Here is a 14,284-nt window from a genome sequence, read left to right on the forward strand (position 1 = left end):
GCGGTTGGCGGGCGCGGCGTGCGGGCCTGTGGCGGGCGGGCCTGTGGCGCGTGTCAGGTGGCTCTGCAACGGCCCCGGGCGTCCGTTGTGAGCGTCCGCCGGGGAAGATCAGACCCCGCCAACGGCCGCTTTTTCGAAGCGGTTTCCATAAGGGATTTCGTAAAAAGCGGAGGTAATGTTTGCGCAGAGCCATGGCCGCCGCCTCATGCTGCTGCCCGCGGCCCGTTGGCGCCCGTGAGTCTGTCCCCGGCGACACCGCCCGCGTCCCTCCGCGCCCCCTGTGGCCGCTGGGTCTCGGGCGGGCGGAGCCTGCGTCCGCGGAAGTGGTCGGCGCCGGCGGGCTCCTGTCCCCGTTGTGTTAGTTGCCTGGACCTGAAGGGAGCGGGGACGTTTAACATGTGTTGTGAACTTGAGCGTGCCCCACGTCTCCGCTTTTTTTTTTGAGTCAGGGCGTCTCTGTCAGCCGGCCTGGAGTGCATGGCGTCATCACAGCCCCCTGCAGCCTCCAACTCCCGGGCTCCAGTGGTCCTCCTGCCTCTGCCTCGCGAGTAGGTGGGAGGAAAGGCACGCGGCACCACGCCCGGTTAATTTTTCAATTTTTTTCTGGTAGCTACCGGGTGTTGCTCTTGCCCAGGCTGTTCTCAAACTCCTGGCCTCAAGAGAGCGTCCTGCCTGGGCTTCCCAAAGTGCCGGGATTACAGGCATGGGCCACCGTGCCCAGCCTCCCGCTCTTCCACTGTGAGTAACGTCAAAGCTTGAGCAATATTTCAAAGCCATTGTCCAAGTCAGCAAAGAAGTAGCTCATGTCATTGTAAAATGAATAAGGTCTAATGTGCATCCTTGTTGTTTCAATTCTGAAACTTATTAATGTAAACACAATAATCCACCCACATTCATGTTCTAACTCAGTCAGTGACGTGACTTTTGAAAATTCAGTAAAGCTTTGATTCACAATCTGTTGATTGCAAACATAGGTTTGTCATGGATGCGTGAGTTTGCTTAAAGTGATCCAAAACATTCTCTGAGAATCATTTACCTCCATGGAATTTAAAATAGAGAGTAGTGACTATTTTGGTATTATTTGTAATCGTAGGCTACACGTGTAGTATATCTGTAAAATCGATTACACCGTGTGTGTTTTCATGGGCTGTTGGGGGACATCAGGGTGTATGTTTGAGAATGTGAGGAAGATTTCCTTTTGATTTGAGAGCATGTGAGGTTTGTGGGATGGTTGTGTGTATCCGAAAACGTGGTGGCACACTTAAGAGTGGGCCTCTTGGGGATTGTAGGAATTCAGGCGTGTGAATGGCTTTTCGGACGTCTTTATTTGGAGGTCTGTTGGGAATGTGGTTTTTTTTGTTTTCTTTTTGAGACAGAGTCTCACTTTGTTGCCCAGGCTAGAGTGAGTGCCATGGCGTCAGCCTAGCTCACAGCAAGCTCAAACTGCTGGGCTCGAGCGATCCTTCTGTCTCAGCCTCCCGAGTAGCTGGGACTACAGGCATGTGCCACCATGCCCGGCTAATTTTATATATATATATATCAGTTGGCCAATTAAGTTTCTTTCTATTTATAGTAGAGACGGGGACTCGCTCTTGCTCAGGCTGGTTTTGAACTCCTGACCTTGAGCAATCCGCCTGCCTCGGCCTCCTAGAGAGCTAGGATTACAGGCGTGAGCCACCGCGCCCGGCCAGGAATGTGTTTATATGCTGTCATAGTTTGGAGCTTGTTACGCATTTAGCTGGTGAGAATCTGATAAGTGCATTCACACGTGTGGGTCGGTGATGTCTGTGTGGATATCATGGATTAAAAGAAGGTCCTGACTTTTTGTGAGAGTGTGTAGGGGGAATGTTTGTACATGAAGGGTGTGAGATGTAATGTGTACTCAAAGAGTTGGCATTGGGTGTTTGTAATTTGGAGATTGGAGGTACATTTTGCATATTTTTTTCCCAAGAGTGTTGGGGGTTTGTATGTGTCTGATGGCAGCTTTGGAGGGATTCTCTGCTTGTGCATATGGGCAGTGTTAGGGAAAGTGGTTTTGTATCTATTTTTGGGTGTGCAGTCTGTTTGGTTTATCTATTTGGGGGATGTAGGAGGACCATTTGTGTATTCAGGGCATGTTGTATGGTTCTGTTTGTTTCTGTTTGAGATTTTCAGGAGTTGTGTATGGGTGTATCAGTGTGTGAGGGGAATCTATGCCTGTTTGGGGCACTGGTAGGATGAATATGTGCATTTGCGAGGTGGGTTTTGTATGATTCTGTATTCTGGAAGATGGAGGACTTATTTGTGCGTGAGTATTTGGGAGTGTGTGATTACGGATGTGCAGGTAGCCTGGGGCTGTATGCGCATTTGTGGATATGGGGTGGTCTGTTTGCCTATCTGTAGTGTGCTAGGTAATCATAGGTATATTTGGGGCATGTGGAGAAGTACGTGTGTATTAAGTTTGTGCGTTCAAGGGACATGGCAACTTGGCTGAATGTTGTTTGGGGCTATGTGGTTGGATGTTTCAGTGAGTGGTATTAGGGTTAATATATTCTGGGAATTGAGCATGTGTTTTACTGATAGATAGGTGGGATTCTATATTTAAACAGGGGAGTGAGAGAAATGTATTTATGAGTATTTGAGCTATGTGATATGGTTTTTGTTAGGATTTGGGGATGTGGCAGCTGGTTCATACTAGATTGAGATAGTGTAGGATTTGGAAGCAGTTTTATGTGTATTTTAAAACGGGATGCTGGAGATGTTTCTGTGTGTCTTGGGTGGGTATACTGGCTGGAGTGTATATCCGTCAGCACGTGGATGAATTATGCATCTGTTCATTTTATTAAGCTTAGGATTGTTAGAGGAGCATTGGAAGTATGTTTCTTTGTAAAATGGTAGGGTGTTTCTACCTGTGTTTGGGAATGTTTGGGGAATGAGGTGGGGAGGTTGTTTTCTGGAGATGTGTGATATTGTACAGTGTTTTGAGGGATGTACATATTCAGGGATTGGGGATACTTGTGTGTGTGTCTGTAAGTGTGGGAGAATTGCATATGTATATTAGAGTGTTGGGTGGTTGGTGTTTTTGTGTTTTGTGTGTATCTCTGTGTATCTCTCTGATGTGTATTGGTGGGTCGTCTGTGAGTATGTATATAAAGGGTTTGTGAGTATTTTAACAGTTAGGGGTCCTGTTTGTCCTGGAGCATACTACTTGCAGAATTTGGTGGTTCTGATTGTATGTGTTCTCAATGTCTATGAAATAGACTTATATGTATTTCATAAATAGATGGTGGCTATGTGGATATTTGAGCTTATGGAGCTTCTGTGTTTTAAATCCTGGGAGATGTGGGAGGTTTGGTGTGTATGCTTGGAAACAGAGAGGCTTTGTGGGTTGTGTGTGCATTCAGGAATCGTGGAGCATGTGTATTTTAGAGCTGTGGGATTGCAAGTGGTTCTCGTTTAGGGGGAATGCATGAGACAAAGACAAGTATTTGTATAGTTTGTGGCTTTTGGGAGCCTGTGGCTTGCTGTAGGGTGTTAATTGTTTACATATGGGCAGTGTGTTCATTGTACATGTTTGTGTTTGTGTATATATGGTTGTAGGAGTGGTGTGTGAGCATTCACAGTGAGTAGTTTTGTCTATCCAAATTTAGGCAGTAGGAGGCCTGTCTGTGTGTTCAGGGGGCAGGTAGCAGTTGTACATGTGTGTTCAGTATATTTGAAGGGTTTGTGTTCTTGACACATGTAGTGTAGTTTTGTTTAGAGTTGCAGGTTCTACTCAGGATGCAGGTTGTTAGCTTGCAATTAGGGGCGCTGGGATATTTATGCCATTTTACACCACATATTTTACACCACATTATAGGTACAGTTAAATACCACAAATCTCCCCCTGGGGAGCATTTTGTTCAGCATTTAAGCGGCACGCACTGAAGAGCATTTGTGTGTGAGTGTGTGTGTGTGTGTGTGTGTGTGTGTGTGTGTGTTCAGGGTGTGTGAGCAGATGTGTCTGACTCAAGACTATTCAGGCATCAGTGGGTAAATGTACTGGGGACTCTGTGTTAGTTGTGGGTGGGACCTGGGGGCTGTGGACCCTATTTGTGTGCCTTGAACCTTGTCATTCTGAGTCATTGTGTTGCTCCTACCTAGTTGGTTCATTCTTTAGGGCCAAAGAATCCCCACTAACGTTGATAATTCTCGAGTCCTCCCGAAGCAGAAGGATTCAGAAATTCTTGTATCTTGAGGAGGTGGTTGCTGCTTCAGCAGTTGTGTGTTCCTGTCCTCTGGGTCCTGGGATGGCGTGGGCCTGGTGGACAGAATGCTTTACAGAGCCAAACTTTCGTAGGCATTGTTCATGTGATGGGCAGCACTCACAAAGTTGTGGGGTTTCCCAGACAGGAGGTCAGATGTGCCAAGTCCTTTTCTAGGCAAAACCCCCTGAGAATCAGCTGGGCAGCTGATGGCACTGCTGCCTCCTGTTGGACACAGCTGGTGGGTAAGGACACCCTCCACCCTGAGGTCCAGGTGTTGAAAACCTGCCTGGGCCCCTGCTACCATCTGCCCCCTGGGCAGATGGGTGGGTGTCAGGCAGGTCGGCTATACCACCAGTTCTCAGGCAGCCTATCTCCAGGGCAACCTGGGCAGCACCTCCAGCAAGTCCTCAGTGTTGAGAGGACTCTTTGGTTTCTGGATTAGGAGCCATGTCCGAAGGGGTCATGGTTAAAAAGAAGGAGTCGAATGCACATGCGCTCTTCTCCTTTACCCTGGTGAACCAGGAATACATAGGTAGCATTTCCTTCTCAAAATCTGTACAGCAAATGTACCCTCAGATTGAGTAGCTCAAGGTGGTTCCTGGTCTGTTCTTTGAGCAGATGTCATTTGGGGTCTTCCGGACGCCGGAGCCTGGTCAGCTTTTTGGTAGGAAGTGTTGTGCAGAGCTTGGCAGTAATGCAGCCCAGCCAGAGCTGGGTTGCAATTCTAGGGGCAAAGTGAGGAGTAAAGAGGAAGTAGGGTACAGCCCGCCTTGAGAACCTGGGCCTGGGGAGAGCAACTGCAAGGGAGCCTGAGTTTACATGGGCTTTGGTCCTGGGACAAAAGCCAGACCCAGAGCCTGGGCGGCCAGCCTCAGTGTGTCCTCGGGGGCAGGTGAGGTGGAGCCTCCCGATGTGCTCTGGTCCGGGGCAGTCCTGAGCTTCTGGCGAAGGTCTCAGGCGCAGCCGAACAGGGAAGTGTTCCTGGTCTGGTGGGCAAGGAGTGTGCGTGCCAAGCAGAGGAGGAACTGGTCTGTTGGCCTTCGGCAATCAGGAGGGCGATGGCGGTCCTGCTAGGGCGAGTGTCCCAGTCACACCCCCTGGATCTTCTGTCCCATGGAGGCACAGGACTCCCCAAAACAGAATGGATTTGGCGTCCCTGATGTGTCTCATCTTTTGGTTCTCGGCGCCCACTGTCTCTGGCATGGGGGTGCCAGCTCTGCGGAAGTGGGAGGAGCCTGACGGGGCTGGGGTCAGTGAAGCCACAGTGACAGAGGTGGACAGGCTCTGTTCCCAGGGGGACTGGGAACTGAGACTGGAGCTATGGGGAGGGCCTCTCTGCAGAAACCGGCCTCTGGCCTTCCCAACCCTTCAGACGTGTTCTCCTTTCTTTTCTGTAGGCTCAGGCTGCTTCTGGCTCTGGAAGCACATCTCAGCTTCATGTTTCTCTGGCTGGGTGCCCCGACCTCCCGTATTTTCTCTATTGCACATGGAACTACAAGCCCACGAGAGGGAGCCACGTGATCAAGGTGGCCACCAGCTGAGCCCACAGTCCCTGCCTCCTCCCTTGGACCCATGCAAGCATTTCTGGGCCTATCTCCTTATGGTGAGCCACCTTCTGGCCTTTTCTTGCTCATGGTGAATCCTTTTGTCTATAATGTCTATCCTTTTGTCTATAAATGTGTTGACATCATTTGATTGACTGTTCCAATAACTGCTTCCCTGTCATACAAATGGATTCCTAGTAGCTCCCATTGCCTCTTTCATGTCCTATCGTAACATAATGACAGTGCGTTGTACTAATTGCATTGTGTTTTATTGGCAGAATGGAGTTTTGTCTGCTTTTACGCATTTTTTTTGAGACAGGCCCCATCTCTGTCACCTGAGCTGGGGTGCAGTGACGTCATCATAGCTTACTGCAGCCTTAAACTCTTGGGCTCAAGTGATCCTCCTGCCTCAGCCCCCCGAGTACCTGGGACTATACGCATGTGCCACCACACCTGGCTAATTTTTCTACTCTTTGTAGAGATGGGGTCTCACTCTTGCTCAGGCTGGTCTCGAACTCCTGGCCTCAGGCAATCCTCCCGTGTCAGCCTTTCAAAGTGCTAGGATTAGAGGCGTGAGCCACAATCATGCTCTTGTATTTTAAAACATTATATATTTTAAATAAGAATGCACTATAATATATATTAAATAGATCATCTTGCGATTTTTCCTTGTTTATTTTTAAAGGGGAAGTCGTGGTCCTGAGGTTTGGGGGAGAAGAACAGGTACATCTCAGGATCTTGAATGAGCACTGAAAATCTCCCACTGAGCTTGCATGCATGGAAGTCGCTGGGATGGCTGGGGATGGACTGGTCTAGTTGTTGTGGGGCCAGTCCTTTCTCAGGGTGTATGTCATGGCATACGCCACACACTACCTCCTTCTGTCCGTGGACAGAAGAAATATTCAGCCATGTGCTGGGTGGCCCTCTGTCCAGGCCTTAGACGGCCCCTACTCCTCTGATTCTCAGGAGTGGATGGGAAGGAGAATCTGTACCCATCTCAGTCCACATGGCTATATGGGGCCCCAGGACCATAGAGTGATACACTGGTGGGTCTGAGGACACCTAGAAGGTGGCAGTGTGGTCATTTAGTAACTAGCCCATCAAAGGAGGCCATTCTGATGTCTGCTGTAGGAGCCTGGGGTCAGTGGGAGGAGGCTGTAGTCAGAGGGCCAAAAGAAGGACACTTGGCACACAGAGACCCAGGAAGGCAGAATGGGCTCCACAGAGACAGTAGGAACAGAGCAGAGATAGCTAGGATCAGGAATGGAGCCCAAGACAGGCTTTGAGTCTGCGGGAAGAGGTGGAGCGAGCAAGTCAGGGGATATGAAGGCCTGCCATCCACAGCGCAGGAGCCCCAGCCCCTCCCGCCTTGCACGGCTCATCTCCCATGGCTGCAAGTAGCAGGCAACACTGACGAGTGTCAACTTGGGGCTCGGCGTTCCTCCCCATAGGGCAAGACTTCACTCACCCATCTTTTGAGCACCAAATATGTCCATGGTGCCCGCAGATTAGAACTGCGGTATTTAAGAAAGCCCAGTCTCTCTTCTGTGGGAATATCCCAGGGGCTAGTCAGGGGTGAAAGCACGTGTGGCTGGAGGTGGCCCAGAAACATATGCCGAGGCCCAGCCCGGGAAGCAGGCAGTGGGAGACGGAGCATTCTCCAGCGAGGAGACTGCCACCACACTGACGGCGGACACTGGAACAGACCGGACTGAAGTTATCCACCCCCATGGGGACCCCTCCTTTTTGGGGGAGCTACATCCCCAGAAGAGGTAATGGAGGTTTCACGTCCTGTGTGAAGTGTCTTCTCTGCACTCGGCACTCCCACGGGGCTGGGAAGTCCCTAAAAGGGCATACTGGGTCAGGACAGCGGCACAAGCTGTGGAGCCAGACTGCCAGCTCAAATGGTGCAGGCCCCAGTGTGTACTCTGTGACCTTCGTGACCTCGGGCAAGCATCTTTCTGAGCCTCAGCTTACTTATCTGTCAAACGGGCATAGTAATGCTACCTCTACAGGGTTATGAAGATTCGCGTTAATGTGTGTAAAGTGCTCGGAGCAGTGAATGGCATATTGTATTAATAAGTATTCAGCCTGAGCTGATATGATTATTAGTTTATACAAAACATAGCTGCCATTTTCCTAGATCAGGCCATCTTCCCATCCACACTCAGAGCCATTGCTCCTGAAGCCCTGGGGAGCATGGCCTCCCTGCTGCTCCTCCTAAAACCCTAGCCTCAGCCTCCGTGTCATAGCAAAATTAATGCTTAAACCTCTGCCTCCTACAGGGTTTAAACATCAGGCACAGGGAGCCGACCTATTCATGTTAGAGTCCTCCAGAGCCTTATCACAGTGTCTGCACCAAGGAGGCAGCAAAGAATGAAGGATCATTTATAGGGAGAAAGTGTTTTTTCCACAGTTCAAGAGCAGTAACCTGCTATTGGATAAAAGTTGTACCTCAGAGGCTTCACCTAATCCAGGCAGAAGTGAGGTGACCCCAATTCCTCACCTCACTGCATTCTTGCCCTGCACCATGGGACCCACCACAGCCTCCACCTCACTCTGACTCTGGGCTCGGTCGTGGGACCTGCCTTGGGCTCTTCCTCTTGCTCTTCTGCCATCCATGGAGGACATGGTCAGGCCAGCCTTCTGGAAGATGTGGCCCAGGAGAGCTGAGCGTCCCAGTCATGTGAGTGAGCCCAGACTGGAGCAGAAGGACCATCCAGCAGAGCCAAGCCCAAATCACTGACACATAGACACCTCACATGAGTAAATGCTTGTGGTTTTAATCTGTTGAGTTTTCCATTCATCTGTTTTTCTACATTATTGTCACAATAGAAAACTGAGAGACCTTAAAATGAACATGTGCCAAAACTGCAGGTATCTCGTGAGGAGAAAACGCAGTAGTAGAAACCATTTTATACGAGGGCGTGTACTCTTTCCTTTGTACTTTCCTTCAAATCCGCATTCATAGCCCCTCGGTTCTCTCTGCATAGCCCCGTTTTCTTCATCTAATTGCCGAATGCACATCTCCAGAATCTACGTGTGTGTGTGTGTGTCTGTGTGTGTGTGTGTATCCATGGTACATTTATTTGTTTAATGTCTGTTTCCCCCAGTAGGATATGATATCCACAAACGGGGCAATCTTCCCCTTGTTTGTTGGTGGTTGATAAATACTTGTTGCATGGAGGAATCAAAGAATGTTGTCTCAGATTGGTTCAGTCTCTGAGATAATTCATGAGTATGATGTTTTGCTTTAAAATAGTGGGGCAAAAGGGAATAAAATTGGTCTGAGGGAGAAGTGAAATTATGACCCAGGCCTCAAAACAATCCCACCTGACCCCACGTGGCACTGTGGGGCTAAAGTGCCTCAACAGGACTGTCCTCAGTAGTCCTCAGTCAGCTGCTTTATCACCTGCTTCTATTAGCCACTGAATATGAAGCCTCCCGAGGAAGAGGTGAGAACTCAGTGAGGGTTCTCTCCATAGCTTAAGCCACTGCTGTAGGGCCTGACAACCAAGCTGTCTTCCAGAAGCTTTCCCAGCAACTGGCAAAACAAGTGCTTCATCAAGGAGGGGTCTAGGCGGCAGATGCCCATATCCACCACAGTCTACCCCTGTTCAGCTTGAGTCATTTTTTCATTTATGGAAGAAAAATGTGTGTATGTTTTCAGGCTGGCATGTCTTTGTATGTATAAACACAGAGTGTGTGTGTGAATGTCAGTGGTGTAGGAGGATTAGTGTGTATTAGGGAGGTTTGAAAGCCACCATATGTGTTTGTGGTGGGGTTGGAGTTTTGTGTGTAATGTGAAGTTTCTTTTGGGATATATGCATGTGTCCTAGTTTTTAGATAGTTTATGTGGATATTCAGAGTATTTTTAGGGAGTGTGTATGTCTATATGAAAAGGGTGATGTCATGTGAAGTACATGTTGAATTCTGGTGAGGTAGGGCACGTGTGAGTCCATGGTTTTATGCAGCTGTTTGAGGAGGCTGGTGTGTCTTATATATGCACTTGGGGGGTGGGGTTGGTGTCTCTGTATGTGTATTTGTGTCATGGAAGGTTGTAGATGTGTGTATTTCTAACTGTAGAGGGTTGGGGATGCATATTTGGGATGTTTTGGGATAAAATGTGTATGTGTGTGCTACATGAGTGCACATATGTGCAGTGTGGTGATTTTCTGTGTTTTGATATGTGAGGCATGCATCCATAGGGCCATGCCAGATTGTCTGTGTTACAAATAATTCTGCATCTCAGCGACTACTGACAACACAGGTTTGTTTCTGACTCACATTACATATCCTTCATTGGTTGGCTTTGATCAGTTACTGGTCCTCTTCACCTTGCATCTAGATGTAGTCCCGAGTAGCTGGGACTACAGGCATGCGCCACCATGCTCAGCTAGTTTTTTCTAAATATTTTTAGTTGTCTGGCTAACTTCTATTTTTTTAGTAGAGATGGAGTCTGGCTCTTGCTCAGGCTGGTCTCAAACTCCTGACCTCAAGCGATCCTCCCGCCTCGGCCTCCCAGAGTGCTAGGATTAGAGGCGTGAGCCACCGCACCTAGCCTATAATGAAATATTTTGATTCACTGCTCATGTCCTTTTGTGTATAATCTGTAGATATTATCTTTGTGGTTACCATGGGGATTACATATAACATCCTAAATTTATAAAAATCTGTTTTAAATTGGTGCTAGCCTAATTCCAATCACGAGAAAATTCTGTTCCTTTAAAGCTCCACCCACCACTTTTGTTATTGATGTTACAGTTCACAATTTTACATCTTTTGTACCCATTGTTATATACTTATAATTATTTTATACTTCTGTCTTTCAGATGCCTGTAGGAGAATAAAAAGTGAAGTTATAAGCCAAGGTGGCAAAATACTGATTTTTGTATATGTCCGTGTATCTACCTTTATGGGAGATTTTAACATGGCTTCCAAGTTACCCTATTTCCATTTACTTCCAGTTACTTTCATTTCCATTTGAGGGACTCTCTTTAGCATCTCTTGCAGGACAGTTCCAGTAGTAATGAACTCCTTCAGCTTTTATGTGGACTATCTTAGTTTCTCCTTCACTGTTGAAGAACAGTTTTATTAGATATAGAACTGTTGGTTGATTATTTTCCCCAGCATTTTAGTTATATTATCCTACTACATTCTGAACTGTGAGACTTCTGCTGGGAAATATGCTGATAATGTCATTGAGGATCCTTTGTGTGTTAGTCTACTTTGTGCTGCTATAACAGAATATCTGAGACTGGATAATTTAAAATGAACAGAAATTTTTTGTCTAATAGCTCTGGAGATTGGGAAGTCCAGTATCAAGGTGCGGATATCGTGGAAGGGCCTTCTTACTGTGCCATCCCCTGGTGGGAGGCATCACGTGATGGGAGGGCAAAGAGATGGTGAGAGAGAGAGACACACACACACACACACACACACACAGACAGACAGAGACAGAATGGCGGGAGCTGAGTTTGTGCTTTTAGAGGCTTAATCCCACCCATGAGGGCAGAGCCCTCATGGCCTAGTCATCTCTTAAATGTTCTACATCTTCATAGTGTTACAATGACATTGAAATGTTAACGTAAGTTTTGAGAGAACAAATACCGAAACCAGAGCAGCAGGTATGTGATAAGTTACCCTTTTCTTTTTGCTTTCAAGATTCTCATTTTGTCTTTCAACACTTTGACTATGTGTTTTATTGTGGATCTCTTTAGACTTTATTAAGCTTCCTGGATTTGTGTATGTCTGTTTTTCCTCAAATTTGGTAAGTTTGGAGCTATCATTTTTCAAATAATCTGTCTTACCCTTTTCTGTGTCTCCTCTGAGAACTGCAAGAATTTATACATTAGTCTACCTGAAGACACTCCATAAATTCCCTAGGTTCTGTTCCAATTTTTTTATTCTTTTTGTTTTTTTTATTATTCTTTCATTTTCTTCCTCAGATTCAAAATTGCAAATGAGTTTACTTCAGGTTCACTGGTTTCTCCTTTCTGCCTGTTTGAGTGAATTTCAAATTCTAGTGAATTTTTCAATTCAGATACTGAATTTTTCAGGTCCAGAATTTCTTTTTCGTCCTTTTAAAATAAATTCTGTTTCATTGTTGATATTTCAATTTTGTTCATATATTATTTTCCTGGTTTCCTTTGGTTCTTGATCTCTGTTTTTTCTTTGCTCTTTAGAGATTAATTTTCTTCCTATGAATGGGCCATGTTTTCTTGTTTCTTTATATGCCTTGTTATCTTTCGTTGAAAATTCTCATTTGAAAAAAACTGCCACTTCTCTCAGTCTTTACAGACTGGCTGGCTCTGTGCTTGGGAAGACCTCAACTAACCAGATCATCATAAAGGCTTAAGATGTTCTCAGGTCTTTTCTGGTCATATGTCTTCCCTGAGTCTGTGTGTGTGCTTTTTTGCAATTAACCAATTTGTTATACTGTTATTGTCCATCTTAACTACTTGAACCAACTCTCAAATCCTGAGAAAGTATCTTGATAGTGATAAATTTAGCATAATGTACTTTTCTATTTTATCCTCTTTTTTTGTGACTCCCATTGAATGACACAGTGATTTATTTTGAAGTTGGTGAAGCTGAAACATCAGGGTTCCTTATTTACATGTTCCCTTCCAATCCCCTCAGAGAGGCATAGAATTTACTTACACAGTCATGTTTTGCATATATAAAGTAAAATATTAATATTTAATCACAGTTCAGATAACTGTGTCATTCCTCTGTGGCTCCACCTTATTTGGGTACTTTGGTGTGGCATCAGGCATTTTTGGAAGTTACCCGTGGCACATCTGAATTGGAGGTACATTTAGTTGGGGCTTGTTGGGAAGCATGTGCTTCCCAGTCACTTCCGTGTATAGATAAGTAATTGCTAGCTGTCGTGATTTAGAATGTTTTCTGGGAAATGGAGTGGAGAGCACTGTGCTGCCTCACCTAGTATTACAATAAGATAGTGCCATCACGGTGCCTTATAGTTTCAGGCACCTGAAGTATATTGGTATAAAGGGGAAAATATGGTTTGAAATCTAAGGAGCCAAAAGCTCATCTATGGAAAATTCTCCAAAGCATCAGGTCATCAGATATGTCAATCTGTAAGCTGCATATTTGGTTCTTCCATTCAAATGGAAATGTTTTCCTATCAGGAATATATTTATTTATTATTGTTTTAAATTTCAAAATATCAAGGGGGGGGGTACAAATGTTTATTTTATATAGCTTGAGACTATATACGTGCCCATCACCCGAATTGCGTTCATTGTACCGTTAGGTGGGTTTTTGCCCCTCCTGTCTTTCGTCTCCCCACTGCCTGATTTCCAATGGCTTTTACTTCCCTCAGTGCATTTGTGTGTCCATTGGTCAGTTCCAGTTTGTTATAGAGTACATGTCGTGTTTGTCCATTGTTGAGACACTTTGTTGAGATACTTTGCTTAGGATAATCATCACCAATGCCTTCCAAATTGCTGCAAAAGGCATTAATTCATTTTTTTATGACCGACTAGTACTCTATAGCTGTCATCCACAACGTCCCGGCCATGTACCGGTACCCGTGTGTGTCCTGTTAGGAACTGGGCCACATGGCAGGAGGTGAGTGGTGGGCAGGTGAGTGAAGCTTCATCTGTATTTACAGCCTTATTTTGTCGGCATCTATTGAGATGATTATATGGTCTTTGTTTCTGCTCCTATTTATGTGGTGAATCACATTTATTGATTTATGTGTACTGAACCTTCTTTGCATCCCTGCAAGGTTCAAGTGGATGAAGACCACTTGGTCATGGTGGATTATTATTATTATTATTTTGAAGTGCTGTTGAATTCAGTTTGCTGGTATTTTATTGAGGAGTTTTAATCTATATTCATAAAGGATATTGGCTTATAGTTTTCTTTTTTTCTTCTGTCCTTTCCTGGTTTGGGTATCAAGGTGATACTGTGTTCATAGAATGAGTTAGGGAGGATTCCCTCTTTCTCAATGTTGTAGAATAAATTCTGCAGTATGGACACCAGTTTTCTTTGTAGGTCTGGTAGAATTCATCTGTGAATCCATCTGATCCAGGGGATTTTTGTTGTTGGAAGACTTTCTATTACTGCTTTAATCTCACTCCTCATTATTTTCCTGTTTAGGAGCTCTATTTCTTCCTGACTGAGTCTTGGAAGGTAGAGTCTTTGAAGGATTTTGTCCTTTTCCTCTACATCTTCTAGTTTATGTGTGTGGAGATTTTCATAGTATTCACAGGTGATGTTTTGTATGTCTGTGCTTTCAGTGGTAATATCTCCTTTTCTATTTCTGATTGAGCTTATTTGGGTCCTTTGTCTTCTATTCCTGATTAATCTAGCAAGAGGTCTATCAATTTTTTATATCTTTTCAAAGAAACATTTTGTATATCTTTGTTTCACTGACCTTTTGCATTTTGTTTTGGTTTGTTTTCCATTTAATTTATATCTGCTCTGACCTTTGTTATTGTGTTTCTTCTGCTGGATTTGGGTTTGGTTTGATTTTCCTTTTCA

The 14,284-nt window shown here is 45.6% G+C and overlaps 1 long non-coding RNA gene across 1 annotated transcript in view; it reads left to right on the forward strand.

Moving 5' to 3' along the window:
• LOC105881330 (uncharacterized) overlaps window positions 1-14,284 on the forward strand; it is a 67,929-nt gene continuing 53,645 nt past the window's right edge. Inside the window, exons 1-2 of the long non-coding RNA XR_012922062.1 lie at window positions 1-172; window positions 5,624-5,829. This is a non-coding gene — a long non-coding RNA (uncharacterized LOC105881330). The remainder of the gene's footprint in view (window positions 173-5,623; window positions 5,830-14,284) is intronic.

The sequence above is a fragment of the Microcebus murinus genome, chromosome 12, assembly GCF_040939455.1.
Source record: "Microcebus murinus isolate Inina chromosome 12, M.murinus_Inina_mat1.0, whole genome shotgun sequence".
In the NCBI taxonomy this organism is placed as follows: Eukaryota; Metazoa; Chordata; class Mammalia; order Primates; family Cheirogaleidae; genus Microcebus; species Microcebus murinus.